This window comes from Sus scrofa, chromosome 2 (assembly GCF_000003025.6).
Source record: "Sus scrofa isolate TJ Tabasco breed Duroc chromosome 2, Sscrofa11.1, whole genome shotgun sequence".
Lineage (NCBI taxonomy): Eukaryota > Metazoa > Chordata > Mammalia > Artiodactyla > Suidae > Sus > Sus scrofa.
The window spans coordinates 106,028,879-106,045,437 of NC_010444.4; the positions used below are offsets into that span (position 1 = coordinate 106,028,879).

General features: G+C 35.2%; 1 long non-coding RNA gene across 2 annotated transcripts in view; it reads left to right on the plus strand.

Annotated features, from left to right (window-relative positions):
- The window catches only part of LOC106509511, a 98,744-nt gene extending 85,581 nt beyond the window's left edge, over positions 1-13,163 (plus strand). For both annotated transcript variants that reach the window (XR_001307111.2, XR_002341833.1), the window contains one exon: positions 8,828-13,163. This is a non-coding gene — a long non-coding RNA (uncharacterized LOC106509511). The remainder of the gene's footprint in view (positions 1-8,827) is intronic.

The window sequence follows — 16,559 nt, forward strand, 5'->3', positions numbered from 1 at the left end:
ATCATACTGTCTTTTTATCTGAAATCAGCAAACATGTCCCTTCCATAGGTTCTTTGGTTTTGTCTTTTTCTTTGCTGAGAACACTTGTAGATATTTTCACAATTGCTCCTATCTAATGATTTGCAACTCAGCTTAAATATGCTTACTAAAGCATGAGACTTTCCTTGGCCAATCATCTAAGGCCACTCCCTAATTACTGTGTTTTATTTCCTCCATGTTATGTATCACTGTCTAAAACTGATTTACTTTTCTGTTTGTCGCCACACTGGAATATGAGCACCATAAAAGTCTAGAGTATGTCTGCTTTGTCACACTAAAGTACTAGCACCACACATTGTCTAGGACAGAGTAGGTGCCTATTTGATTATTTTGAATACATGAATGGTTTATTTATTTAGTACAAAATTCCCTCTCCCAGGTAAAGTACAGCAAACATCTTAGCACTACACAAGTATAAAAACTGGTCCTAACAAATGCTCCCACAAATTTAATATATGAAAATGTCATATTTTTTAAAAATTTCCTGAAATCAGACTTACTTATACTCCATTATTCTACAGAGATTTTATTGGCCATTTTGTTTCCAAAGACTGCTGAGTTCTCTCAAAATCCTGAAACTCTGCTAGTGTTGGAGCAGGAATACCTCTCAAACCATTATGGTGATGTTCCAGCCCAAAACAGCCTAGAGTACATGCTCCAGGCAACAGGTTTTTTTTTTTTTTCCTTAAAAATTGCATTCTTTAATGTTCTGAACTCTAGAGAGATGCGTTTTCTTTTGAAGTTCTCGTAGGTTCCCAACATGTTAACAGTTTATAGGCCAAGGAAACCTCAAACTACACAAAATGAAAAAAAGAGGTAGATAGATAGATGGTTAGTTAGATACTAGCATTTTTTTGTACAGAAAGTAGTTGAGACATTTATTTCTTTATTTTTCTTGACACTATTGGTTGCAACATACCTAGATTTCTGTATTGTGTATATATATATATACGAAAGACTGAAAAAAGTAAAAAGAAGAGCAGGGGAAGTACAAAAAGAAATATAATAAATTAAAATTTCATATTTTTACTTAGAGAGTTTTAAGATTATTTTGAACATTCAATTGCAAAAACATAAATATCATTTTATTCATTCTAGTCTCTCTGCTAGCCAGCAGAAATAAAATTTGATATCACTTTACCTGACTCTGTCATTTCCAAGGTAGACTATAATTTATGAAAAGGAAAAGATTCCTGAAAATGTGTTTGCACACATCCAAGAGTATTAGGGTGGCATTTGGATATCTGTATTAACAGGTTTTTGCAGGCATCAAGGAAAAATACATGGAAAAATTACAGCAAAAATGCTCCCTAAAACTCTAAAGAGAAGTGAATAGGAACAAAAATGTGTAAACAGATTTGTTATAACTTAATTTTTACTCACTAAAAAGCCATAATTCAAAAATGATAAGAGAAAAAAAAAGCCTGTACAGGAGGATATCTGTTGAAACACTGTTGACATGAATTTCAGGTGCTGGTAGAAGCAAAAGAAGAATTTTTAATATTATGCCCTTGGAATTACATTTAAAATAAAATTGACTTTTTGCTATACTTAAATCCATTTTTATTATATCTCTAATATTATCATTTTAGAGTTATAAAAAGGAAATGTAATGGGAATCAGAAAGGGACTTGTTTATATATGTGTATATTTGAATCCTTTACTGGTTTATATATAACTTGAAGTAAATTGGAAAAGCATTTTAGAACAATATCAATCAGGAATGCAAATAATAAAATCCATTCTAGGTAGATTATTAAAATGTGTTGGGTTGCTCACAGATCCTTTTGGAGGGCTAGAGGGTAGAAACAATGCCCAGACACTCTATTTAACATCAATGACACCTGCATCTGGGTGCCAGCATTTCTGCTACAAAAGTCCCAAAAGAATAAAGTCTTCATTATCGCACTGACTGATTCCAAATCCAAATCTTTGGTTGCATCTGACTAATGAAATCAAGGTCATGAACTGCACCTTAGATATAGAGGAGTCTACAATTGTAGGATTTCTGGCTTTTGTTATCCAAAAATAAGACAAAATCTGGGGAATTATCTTAATTCTCAAAATGTTATGAAGCCTCAAATTGTCAGAACATGCCAAAGTTCCTATGAAAAAAACTGCTTCTTAAAAGGGATAATTTTGAATTAGATATTATGACTTGACTTTAAAAACATAGATCTCTGAACTGCAATCAGATTTTTTGGCCAAATGGAATTATTTTCTTTATAAGGCTTAGAGCATGGTTGTTGCAAAAGACTAATTATAATTTTTTCTTCTTAAGTCATAATGCTATTTTAACTCTAACATCCCCAAAACCTTTGACTTCAAACCCACTGAGATGGCTAGAATAAAGATAAGTGTTGGCAAGGTATGGAGAAATGAATACCTCATATATTGTGATAGGAAAGTAAAATGGTTTCAATCACTTTGAAAGATGCTCTGGCAGATTCTTGAACAATTAAAAATAGAGTTATCATTTAATCCAAACAATTCTACTCATAGGTATATATTCAAGAGGAATGAAATATATGTTTACACAACACTTATATAGGAATGTATAGCAGCATCATTCACAATAGCCACATGGTGGAAATGTCTACCAAATGATGCATGGATAAACAAAGTATGGTACTATATTCAAACAATGGAATATTGTTGATAAAAAAGAATGAAGTACTTATACATACTCTAACATGGAAGATCCCTGAAACATTATGCTAAGTGAAAGAAGTCCTTTACAAAAGAGAACATATTTAAGATACCATTTATATGGGATCTAAAGGATAGGCAAATTTATATGGATAAAAAGTAGATTAGTGGTTGCTTAGAGTTGAGAGGGGATAGAAGAGTAGGGATATGGCAGCTAAAGTGTTCAAGGTTTTACTTTGTCATGATGCAAATGTTCTAAAATTGACTTAGGTGATGGTTTCACAACTCTGTGTAGAGACTAAAAACCACTGAATCCATATATTATAAATGGATGAATTATGTGCTGTGTAAACTATATCACAAAAAATTGTTTTATAAAAAAGCATTGTGAGGGTGGCATTAAGAGGATGGTAGCTGAGCTTCACATATGATGCTGTAAACTGTCACAGAAGTGACATCACAGAAATGACTTGGTGCAGAAACTTCATTGCTATGCTATTGCCAATGCTCACATATCTGGTGAAGAAACAGCAAAGACAAACAAGCAAAATGAGCCTTTATTTTTACACTGATGTTCATTACTTCATTTGTTCATCAATATATGCTTATGGAGAATGACATGTTCTAGGCCCTGTACTGGACACTTGGAAAGAAAAATCATAAATAATCTCTACTCTTAAGAAGTTAATCATTTAGTAATGCATTTGATAAATCAAATAGTATAATAAAAGTATCATAGTTGTGTGTCTTGTTTTTTTTTTTTATTTTTGTTTTTGTTTTTTTGTCTTTTTTGCCATTTCTTGGGCCACTCTAGTGGCATATGGAGGTTCCCAGGCTAGAGGTCTAATCGGAGCTGTAGCCGCTGGCCTATGCCACAGCCACAGCAATGCGGGATCCGAGCCGTGTCTGCAACCTACACCACAGCTCACGGCAATGCTTGATCCTTAACCCACTGAGCAAGGCCAGGGTTCAAACCTGCAACCTCATGGTTCCTAGTTGGATTTTTTAACCACTGTGCCACGATGGGAACTCCTTGTGTGTCTTGTTTTTAAAGCATAGTGACTAAAGCACCTGCAACATGAGTTTACAGCTATATAGCACATGTGACCTCTGAATTTAACAGGTAGATAAAGAAAGAAAAGACAACTTGAGGGTAGTAAGAAAAAGAGGGAAAAAAGCATATTAGTTAATATGGATTTCATAATTTTATGCAGAGTGAGTAGAGATGGAGGACAGAGGTACATAAATTAACCAAAAATAGATTAATGCCAGATTTTTTTTAAAAAAGTGGTAAGACAAGGAAGTGATCTCTTTTGTGGACTGGGAAGCTATGGACATCTTATAGAAATGATATAATATGATTTTGTTGGAAGCTAAGACTGATATCTTTGGTACTAATAGAGAGTGTTTAATTTCTAGACAGTTAAATGTATATATGCCAAAAATACCAAAACAGAGTACATACAGTATGATCCCATTAATATAAATTCTAGAAACGCCAGTCAGAGAAACAGAAAGATGGTGACTGCCTGCAGACTTGGTTCAGAGTGGAGGAAAGGGCAGTAAGAAAAATTCCGAAGGGGTAAAACTTTAAAAATTATGAATATGTTAATATCTTGATTATAGTGATGATTTCACAGGTATATTCAAACATTAAAACTTACCAAAATGTATGGTTTAAATATATGCAGTTTGTTGTCTATCATCTCTTCTCCATGGACCAGTTAAAAAACAAATCACAAGGCAAAAAACCCCAAAAAGATGAAAAGGGAAAGAAGGAATATATAACATACAAATAATGAAGAAACAGAATGTTAAAAACCATAAACCAAAACAAGGAGCAGATCCTTTCCTTTTACTAGTGGAGTATAATAAGAATGTTTTAAAAATAGGCAAAGGCATTCTCTCATGGCTCAGCAGGTTAAGGATCTGGTGTTGTCACTGCAGTGGGTTGGGTGGCTGCTATGGCGTGGGTTTGATCCCTGGCCCGGGAACGACCACTTACCACTGGCATCGCCAAAAATAAATAAATAAATACAGGCACAGGCAGTGAATAAATATTTTTTCAAAGAAAACTTACAGATATCTAACAGGTCTATGGAAAGGTGCTCAGCATCAATAATCATCATGGAAATGCAAATCAAAACAACAAGGTGGTATGACCTCACACCTGTTAGAATGGCTATCAACCAAAAGACAAGAAAAAAAGTTTTGGCACAGATACGGAAAAAGGGAACCATTGTATACTGTTGGTGGGAATGTAAACTGGTGCAGCTACTACAGGAAAGAGTAAGGAGGTTCCTCAAGAAGTTGAAAATAGACCTACCATATGATCCAGTATAGCACTTCTGTGTAGCTATCCAAAGTAAAGGAAAACAGGGTACTGAAGAGGTACCTGTGTTCACTGTAGCATTATTCACAGAAGTCAGGAGATGAAAGCAACCTAAGTGTTCATTAACAGATAAATGGATAAATAAGATGTGCTATTTATATATATTATATGTTATGTATATTATATATATATGTATATTATATGTATAATAGAATAGAATATTACTCAGCCATGAGAAAGAAGGTAATCCTGCTATTTACCAAAACACAGATGGATCTTGAAGGCATTAAGCTAAGTGAAATAAGCCAGACAGGGAAAAACAAATATGCATGGTACTACTTCTATGCAGAATCTCAAAAAAGGTCAAACCTATAGAAGCAGAGTAGAAGAGTGGCTGCCAGGAGCTGGAGGGAATGAACAGAGAGAGGTTGGTGAAAGAGCACAAACTTTCAAACTCTAAGATGAATAAAGTCTAAGGAGATAGTCTAACTTGGTGACTATACTTATTAACACTGTCGTAAAAAAAAAATAGTCTGTAGAGAATAGATGTGTATATATATGTATGCAGAAAACATGTATATAAGTAGGGAATATGTATGTGTAAGTATGCAAGGGAGAGAGACCTTAACCAACAGACAATTATTATGATTATTATTATGAGGATGGTTAAAATTATTTACTTTATTTTTTATCTTTTTTGTGAGTTTTTAGGGCCATACCCGCAGCATATGGAGGTTCCCAGGCTAGGGGATGAATCAGAGTTGTTGCCGCTGGTCTACGCCACAGCCACAGCAATGCAAGACCCAAGCCGCGTCTGCGACCTACACCACAGCTCACAGCAATGCCAGATCCTTACCCACTGAGCAAGGCCAGGGATTGAACCCGCAACCTCATGGTTCGTAGACGGATTCGTTTCCGCTGTGCCACGACGGGAACTCCCAATGACTTATTTTATTAATTTGTTTAATACACCAACTAAAATGTACATGAGATTGATTATTTTATTATGTTTAACCATTATATCTATAATGATACCTGGCACATAGTAAATACTTAAAACATACATGTTAAATGAACAAAGAAATGAGTAAAGTAAACAGGATGACTTCAAGTAATATTAACAAAATGATAAAGAAAAATCATCATTACACATTTGAAAAATATATTATGACCTTCAAGAAACTGGCTAAACTCAGGTAACAATCAAAATACTGGTGTGAACAACTTTTCAGTTTTAAACCCTGAAGACAGGGAGTGGTTGAACTTTAAGAAATTATATACAAGATGACAGTCACAGAAATAAGTTTTGTGAAAGAAACAAATTTGTAGATTTACAAATGCACACAGACTAACAAGAAAAATTGATGCTGAAAAGTCAGTATTAAGCTTTATGATAGATGGAATTATTATTCAGTAAATCATTCCCTTCCCTGCAATCTCAATTAAAGAGCCACTTCCCGCTCTCCCAAAGTTTGTTTCTGCCAAGTAACTCCTTTGACTGAAGGCATATGGGAAGAGATGCAGTGGACCTGTTCAAAAACTAGGCTCTGAGTGCTTTGAGCGATTCTGCGTGTCCTTTATAAGCCTGTAATCACTGCCTTTAGAAACTCACTGTCCCATTAGCTGGATACCAAAATGAGATGTACAGAACAGATCCTCTCCAGCTGACCTGACCGGCAATCAACAGCCTGAAGCAGAGTTTCCACAGCCAAAATTCAGATATGCGAACAATGCTTATTATTGCATGTCACTGTCTCATGTGGGTGGTTAGAAGCTACTGCCATGGAAAGATCTGACTCATACTAAAAATTGCCTCTTTGCTAATAAATTAAAGGATAAAATCAATTCATGAGAAAACAGGTATTAAAAAAAGCAAATGCCTTATTTTAAAGCAAAGACAATGGTGTCTTCCACATAACCAACACAAATATATGACAATGAAACAAGAAAATTAGAATTTTTTTCAGAGATCTTTTGACCCAAATATTATAATCAGCCAAACTGTTATAAACTATTAAACCAATAGTGATGAAATGAAGATGAAACTATTCCAAAAAAAGGTGAGAAATTCTTGAAGAAAGGCCTTGACTGTATTTCAACCAACAATAAAATAAACACAAATAAGATAATCAGCAATGGAGAAGCTGTGCTAAACACAGCTGTGCTAAACACAGCTGTGCTAAAAACAAATAGATAACTGATAATGATCACATAACTTAGAGCCAAACCCCTAAGCATTACAGAAAGAAACCAACTGTTAAATATCATAAATCTGAAAAATAAAATGGATAAAATTGATAGGAGGTGGAAAGACAGAGCAAAGAGAAATTGATAGCTATAAGATGTGTACTTAAAATCACATTTTCCCTAATTTTTTTTATGCTTAGTTTTAGCTTTAGATTCTGACTCAAGATGTCATCTATTTTAGTGAATGTTCTATGTGCACTAGAAAAAATGTATTTTCTACTGTTGGGTGAGGTACTCTATAAATGTCAACTAGATCCAAGTGGTTTATGGTATTTCGGTTCTTCTATGTTGTTTTTCTGGTAATTCTGTCATTTACTGAAGAAGAGTGTTGAAGCCTCAAAATTTACACAGTGGATTTATCTGTTCTTTCTATTAAGTCCGTATTTGCTAAATTGGTGCAGCACGTATGTCAAACAGCACGGACACATAGTTGAACAAAAAAACTAAAAATAGAACTACCATGAGATCCAGCAATTCCACTTCTGGGTATATATATGGAAAAAATGAAAACACCAATTTAGGAAGACACATGCACCTCAATTTTCACAGGATCACTATTTATAATAGTGCAAGATACAAAAGCAAACCAAGTGCCCATCAACATATGAATAGCTAAAGAAGACATGGTATGTATATACAATAGAATATTATTCAGCCGTAAGAGCAAATGAAATTCTACCATTTGCAGCAATGTGGACCTAGTGAATATTATGCTTAGTGAAACAAGTCAGAGAAAAGCAATACTGTATGATATCACTTACACATGGAATCCAAAAAGGAATACAAATGAATGCATATGCAAAACAGAAACAAATTCACAGATATTGAAAACAAACTAGTGGTTACAAAAGGGAAGAGGAAACATGGGGAGGGGGAAATTAGGGGTACCAGATGAAGAGATACAAACTACTAGGTATAAAATATTTAAGTAACAAGGATAAGTTGTATAGCATGGGGAATTATAGGCATTATCTTGTAATATTTTTTAATGGAATGCAATCTGTAACAGCACTGAATCGCTACACTGTACACCTGAAGTTATTATAATGTTGTAAATCAGCTGTATTTCAATAAAAAGTCCACATTTGCTTCATGTATTTTGAAGTACTTTTGTTAGGCACAAACATATTTTAGAGTACATCTTTTTAGTGAACTGATTTTTTTATGATGTAATATCCCTCTTATTCTTCATAGCTTTTGTTTGTTTGTTTTACCTATAGTCTACTTTGTCATTTGATACAATCTTCTGCCTAAAGAACTTTGTATAGCAATTTTAGAAAGCAAAAACAAAGATAGGGTTTTTTTTTTTTTCCGTGCAATGGATTCTCTTAATTTTCTTTAATCAGAGAAGATATTTATTTCACCATATCTTTTAAAGGATATTTTCATTGCATACAGGCTTCTGGTTAGTGATTCATTTCAGGTCTTTAATCATGTTGTGCTACTTCTCTCCTATGTGGTCTCTTAAGAGAAATACACCATCATTTGAATTGTTAGCTTGTAAGTAGTTGGCCATTTTTCTCCAGCTGCTTTCAATACTTCGTCTTTAATTTTTGGCAGGTCTTTAATTGTTGGAGGAGGTTATCAAGAGGAGAAGACCATCCAGTCAGAGACTCCTCACCCCATCCCTGTCTTTGAAATGTCCCTTCTGCCCACCTTTTCCACAGTAGAAGCCAGTTTCAAGAATACAATCTAGGGAGACCAATGCATTGTTGAGAACATCTGGACTGTGTATGTGCTTTGTACCCCTTTAAAGCCTCTGTATAAACTGGCCAGCAGGTATGAATGTCTATCTTGTGGACACCCAAGATAAGCCTCCTTGTTAAGTTCTCTTGCTTATAAAACCTACTATTTTCCACTCTGGAGAGACCTGCTTCCCTCTTTGGTCTGTCCTTTCCTCCGTGAACAAGAGCCAGCTTCACACTGCTTGGGAAGCTCCTGTTGCAAACCAACATGCATATACTGTCTGTGGTTCAGCGACCTTCTTGAATCTATATATTTAAGTATTTTGCCAAATTTGGGATTTTCTGGCTCTTCTTTAATCTCCAATTTTTTATATCTTTTTTTTTTGTATGAAACCTTTCTCCATTTCTATGAGGGATAATCTCTCAAAGGAGCTCTTTTGGTCAGATTGGACAGTTTCTATTTGGAATTTAAAACTATACTACTTCCATTTTATTTAGAAATAATGTTTGCATTCTTTCTATCATTAATTACTTTGCTGAGAATTTCTATCTTTCCATTATTTTTGTATGTCCTTATTTGTTGGGATGTTTTTACAAAGCACTGCTTTAAAGTTTTCCTGAAATAAATGTTACATCTGTTGTCTCAAATTTGATGTCCATTGGTGTTTTTTTCCCCCCACAAGAGTTGATATTTTTCTGATTCTCTTTATGCTAAGAAATTTTATTCTGTTCTTCATTTTTATTATGAGACTATCTTATTTAAATCCTACAGAGCATGTTGTTAGTATTTTTGCTGTTCTGACAGAAAACCAATCTAAGCTGGTTAAGACAGTAAGGTCTGTGGGTCATGGCCTCAACATAAGCGTTGTTTTAAAATCTCTGAAGGGCTATTCAGAACTGTCTCATTTGTGCCCCACCCACTGTCTGGTCTGGGATGTTGGCAGCGGTCTATCTCACAGTTCAGTGTCCCATGTCCCTGCGTCCTGTTTAGATCAGATACACATGTGCACATCTTAGCAGTGAGCTCAATACAACAACAGCTAGAGGGTTGCTTTCCAAAGTTTGTCTCTCTCCATAATCTCCTTAACACTTCGTGGTACCGTGGTGCTTGTTTTTTATATTGTTTGGCACAAGTCTCGCCTTTATTTACCTGCACTTGCCATGAACTTTCCACATTGTACTCTGATTCCAGAGACAAGAAGACAGAGAGAGGAAAATAAAAACCACAGAGATCTGTCTTAACTTCTTGGAACCATGGTCGTCCCATCAGAGGAAATTTCCCTATTTTAGGCTTTTAGATACTGCAGCCACCTATTTTCGCTGCTACACCATACTTTTGCTTGGTGCTAAGATCTAGGAGAACAGAGAAGTAAACACTCAAGGAGTCTTCCTACTCTCTCTGAATATTAGGAGACCCTTTTTTTCTCAAACCAGCACCAGAAGGTTTATCCTTGAGTGCACAAGGGCAGAGTCCACACCCACTTCAGGTTTAAGCTGCGCTAAGCCCAAGTCAGTGTGAATACCAGCATAGGAAAGTGAGAACGTACCACGGTTTTGATGCTCTTTTGAATTCTGGTATTATTCCTCAATATACTTGCTACTATTTGCTTTTCAGAGCTCCCTAGCTGTTCCATGCCTTCTGTTCAGCTTTTAAAGCTGAATTCAGTGGGTGATGGAGTGGAACATGTTTATTTCACATTACATGGAAGCATAACTTTTCACTTCACTTATAATTTAATGATTCTTTTTTTTATTCCATCAAAAAGTACAATTATTAGTCCTAAAAGAAAGAAGTCACTGAATTTGGAACTCTAAATAGCACATTAAAAAAATCCTTTTAAACCTTGATCTACTGAATCTTTATTCATTTTTTTAGTCCTTTTTTTTTTTTTTTTTTATTTTCACGGTAGGCACACAGAAAATTAGCCATACTTCAAGTTTTTCAACTAATCAGTCCTACAATTAAGGTAAATCTCTATATTCCCTGGAAATTGTTTTCTCTTCAGCGGTTAAATGAATGAACTGGGGCAAAATATACTAATATATTACTTCCAACCAAAATCATTTCATTTAAAACTCAATTTAAATAAATCTAAAATCCTCATATGTTCATCTTTATAACTGCTCTATGGTGTGTTAAACTTGGATTCTTTATTTTTTTCCCTGATAAAAATTATATCCAATTCCATATTAAAATTATCTTATCCACTTAAGTGTTGGAGCCAAATGCCTCTGGTTCATGAAAGCATTTTGGGCACAACTCTTCCTAACTCCACATTCACTGATGACATGTTAGTTGTTTGGATTCCATTGGAGTAGGAATATTTGCCCAACAAAAACTGTCAAATATTGCAAATTGGATCTCTTTTTTCTTTCCTCCCCTCTCCTGCCTGAGCTGGATATTAAACAGCTCATACTGCTCAATAATAGAAATTTGTACTTCACAGAGAAATCATTTTTCAGAATATTTCATAAAGGGCAAAGGTTAACAAAAGGTAGATTAGGATATAGATCTATCACATATTAAATATATCAGTTCTTCTGGCAATATAATTTACTGTCATAGGATTTGGCTGTGATTTCTGAAACCTTGCCCAGCATTTTCAGGCACCCTGTCAAATTCTGATTGCAAATAAATGGACATTGTACAAATAAGTTGTTTCTTACATAGCCAAAACTTGGCTATTTTTTCAGAGACTCTCATGATCATTCTAGTAATAAAGCTGATATATATGGCCTATAGAGCCAGAACCTATAGTTTATATGCTGTACCCAACTATAAATCTAACTGACCTGGAAGAAATTATTGAAGCAGCTGTGGTAGATCTGTTTCCAAGTAACATTTAAACAGAAAAGCATGCAGACATAGTTTACATGAATCACCTTCAGAGAAAGTGATCTTTCCCTTATAAGAGCTCCTACATAAACTCAGAGTTACCCAGACATGTCTCCCCTGAACGTGGTGAGAGTTTAATTAGAGGAAGAATAGAGAGCAATGCATATTCATCTAGTATTGAGAAGCAGGAAGTGATCAATGGCTCTCATCCAAGACACATTTGCTTGGTGATTTCATCATAGCACAACAACTCAAGTTTTGGTCCTTATGTTGAAGAGTCAGAAATAAAATTTCAATGAACCTTCTACAACAGAAATAGAATTAGTTTATAAAAACAGAATACTACCTGTACTTTGCAGTAGGACATGAACCAGGCTATTCAAAAAGGCAGACTTGCATGGAACGCCAAATGATAATCAGAAAGTTATTGATTTAAATCAAAAGAATGTACAATGACATCAGTTCTAAGAGAGTCTCATTTATTTATCTCTATAATAGGATTTATCTAATCACTGCAGCTGTAGTTATTGATATCACCGGCTGAGAGAACCAGTGTTGGCTCCACAACTGGGATGAGCTTAAGTGTGGGAATATGCCATCCTACATCTATTGGCTAAGGCTGCTACAGTGACTCATCTGATCTGATAACTATCTGATATTCAGATGGAAAAAGCACTCATTTTCTTTAAAAAGGTGATATTTTTATATTTATCCAGATTACAATGAAAGCATTTCCATATACACCCTCATGTCTAAATTCTTGGGGAGAAATAATGAGGCTGTTTATTTAAGAGTTTTCTTGATTTTTTCTGTATTAATGATATCAAAATAATTTTGCAATCAGGACACTGCTATAGGTGTCTATGACTCATGTGCAGAAACCGCTGCAATATACTGTTTACATTTCTTTCCCTCACCCCTATGTCCAAAAGCAGTCAGATGCCATTAACAAGTAGAAATACAACAAAATGTAAGATTCAACAAGATAAAACTGTCTTCCTAGGTAATGTGGCAGTTGAGGCTGTATGGACTCCTTTTTGCTTCTAAACATAAAAAGAAACCTAAATTCAGAAGAAAATACTAAGTGCCATAAATCAGCTCCACCAAGCAAACCGTACTCACTAGTTGAGAAAAAGAGAAAGAAATCTTGTTGTGTGGCTGAAATGGAAATGAAGGGGAAAAAGTTCTTTGGAAGCAGAGGATTAGGTTTTGCTATATACAAAGATAATGTGATTACTTAACCACTAAATATGCTTGTTGACAACAGAAAGAAATTATATCTAAAAACCCATATTTTATGCCTTTTTAGACCACAGGTGGCTAGCTTGGACAGAAATGGTTTAAATTTTTATAAAACTTTACTGAAAAAAAAAAACCCTAAGAAACAGCTGACAAACACTTGTAAAAGACACTTATTTACTCTAGTCTCATTAATACACTTTCTTATTTCCATATACACAATGAGCAATAACTCAATTGCTTTGCTATAACTACTGTGAACATCCCAAATGAAGGCGAAGGAATTATTGCTCTGATTTCAACTTCAACTGGGACAATTTTACATTTCAGGTCCTCTTCTTGAAATATTGTATCTTCTAATATCAAATTTGTGACCAAAGCCTATATCAAACTAGCTTAACCAACAACATATTGCTTCAGACAGCTGAGAACTGGGAAGTGTTGATTGCAGCAAGCTTCAGCCAAGGGACCTGTGGACTTAACCTCTGGCCTTTGTTTCTCATTTCATAACTCCCACGTCTTTGCTTGGATAGATTCTTCAAGGACAACCTCACCACTTGCTGAGTAATCTATCAATTTACCTCTCAACAATTCCTAAGTCCCTTTCAGGAATATATTTTTCCTGATAGCTCAGGCATAACAACTCTAGGAAGATTTTGGATTTCTCAGCTTGGGCTACACATTAACTTCTGAAACTATCAAATAGCCAGATTTTGGATGTTCTTTTGTTGCTCTGAATTGTGTCAAATGCCTATTCTCTATTCTGGGTATGAATTTTTTTCCTATAAACTGTATGGTATGTAGTTCTCTCACGCAAAGAGGTAAAAGCAGATAAATCATCTGATATTCACTACTGTGTCCTTTGCAAAGTTATTTTCTATTTGTGTCATTAGATGCACTTTACATCCTGCTTTCCACAAGAAGCAGACCAGTATGGACTAAATCAATGACCATGCTTTCCTCTATTGTTGTATTCAGGCAACAAGATCCCTAGACCTGGATCTGAGGGAGAATGAGAATGATGTTGATTATCCTATCAATTCCTCAGAGGGTCATTTCAGGCTAACTGCACCAGTCACCTCAAGGTCACAGTATCTCTCAAGGTACACTTTTCTCTCAATTTCTTGTGACCCCTTCAATTCCTTTAATCTTATATTTGTTTCTTCTTAAAAACCTTATGGACAGAGTTTATTTATTTTACTGGTTTTTATGTTACTTATTTCATTAATTTGTCTTTACTCTTTCTCTTTCTCCTTTATAGCTGGGTAGTTGAAATTCCATACACACAAACACACACACACACAAAATACACAAACATCTATGTATATATACATATGTGTGTGTGTATATATGTAAATATATGTATATATCATTTATATTATCTTTCAATACATCTGGATAATTCTTATCTCAAAATTACTAGTACCACCAATACACTTTGGATAATGGTTGCTCTTAAAAACAGCAACTGTTATTCTTCAAAGGCTCAACTTTTTCTAATAACAGCTATGTTGTTTTATTTACACAGATAAGTATGAAATACCTTTGCAAGCAAGTGTCAAAATTAAAGCTTTTAAAAATACAGTCCATTGGCCTCAAATAGAATCCCCTATAATATGTGGCTACAACTTGCAGACAATTATTAATATGTAAAAATAGAAATTCTTCTTTCACATATTTTCCCAAGTCATTATTTCTCTTACATTCCCTGCTTGGAATTCTTCCCTTCCTCTTAAGCTAACTCAAGTATACCCATTTCATAAATTAAACTTTTGTTAGTTTAGAAACTTTGCTACCAACTAGTCCATATTAGCTTCTTCTTTTAAAATGCTTATTATCAATAGCACTAATCAATCATGTGTCAAATCTTGTGAAATTTTGTTATACTTCAAGGCTCCTTCTTAGTACAATTCACTTAATATATGCTTCATGATGTAATATAGCTTTTAAGGGGTTACTGTTGTTTTGATTTTTAGGGTTTTTATCCCCAGTGCTGTCTTAAAGAGTTTTAAAGCCCTGGCTAGAAGCTGGCCACCCTTCCTATGTGAAGAGCTGATTAAAGCCACAACCTAATCACTTCTTTGCTTTCTCACCTCTGGGGCCTTTAAGTACTCACCCTAATAGGCCTCTGGTGCCCCAGAAGATGCTGAAATCAGCCAATCCACAGACAGCCATGAAATCTAGTTAACCTCACCCCATTTGTTTCCTGCTATGGATCCAGCTTTTTATTCTGTCCCTGAGTACAACCCCCTATGTGTCCTTGCCTGGTAGTTTTTTATCATCCAGAGTTATAAGTAACAAAGAGTTCTAACTTTCATCAATCTGAATGTCAATGTGTTGTGTCCTGCCATGCAAAGAAGTTTAAAATCTTAACATATTATTCATCATTTTACATTCATAATTTTCATTCTTTCAACAGCTTTTTTTTTTTTTTTGCTTTTTAGGACCTCGCCCTTGGTATATGGAATGTTCCAGGCTAGGAGTTGAATTAGAGCTACAACTGCTGGCCTACACCACAGCCAAAGCAACTCAGGACCCAAGCTGTGTCTGCAGCCCACACCACAGCCCATGGCAATGCTAGATCCCGGACCCACTGAGTGAGGCCAGGGATTGAATCCACATCCTAATGGACACTAATGGGATTCGTTTTTTGCTGCACCACAGTGGGAACTCCTTCAACAACTTTTTAGAAGACCACTTAGAGGCCCTACAGCTCAGGGGTTAGAGCCCTGGTCTTGTAAAATGACTATTTAAACCTTTTTTAGCTCTTGAAGTACTTTATAATAGTGCCCTAGGATACGTCATAGCTTCTCTGCCCAGAAACCCCATCTCTTTCACAATGGCCTCTTGAATTAATTGACCCTGGTGATAGGAATAGAAGTTACTTATGAACTTTAAAACACAGTACTTCCTCTATCCAAGGAGGAAGCCCCCTTGTCAGTAGCAATGATAAACAGTGAGCTCCCAATATGACATTATTCCCCTGGGACAAACATGTTACTTGGTAACAGTTTATCTTACATATCTTCATACTGGAAATAACAGCATCTGTGTTTCCTAAGACTAGATATTTATTCTACAAATGGTTTATCTATACCCTCAAGATACTGAATACCTTTCTTATATAATGCTCTATTTGCAATCATGTACCATCATCTACCATAAAGCCTTGTTATACACACAACAAGCTTAAAGCTGTTAAAAAGCTGTGGTATATTTGGAAAACAATACCTGCTAGCTGAATACTTCATGTGCTAGGCAGTGTCCTCTAGAATGGGTTATATGCTCTGTACTAGTGGTTAGTGTGATAGTGCTCTTCCTCTTATAGCTGCATTCATACGTCTGGGGACTAAGGAGTGGTCCAAGAACGTGAGAGTAGTTCTTCAGACCATGAATCATAATTTTCTAGTAGAAAAACTTGTATTTTGTATCTTCACAATATTCAGCTCTGATGATTTACAGTCATGGTTCTTAGGGGAAAGGTGTTTTCCCCAAAGGACTCCAGATTCTTCTGTTACTCCAGAATTAGGTA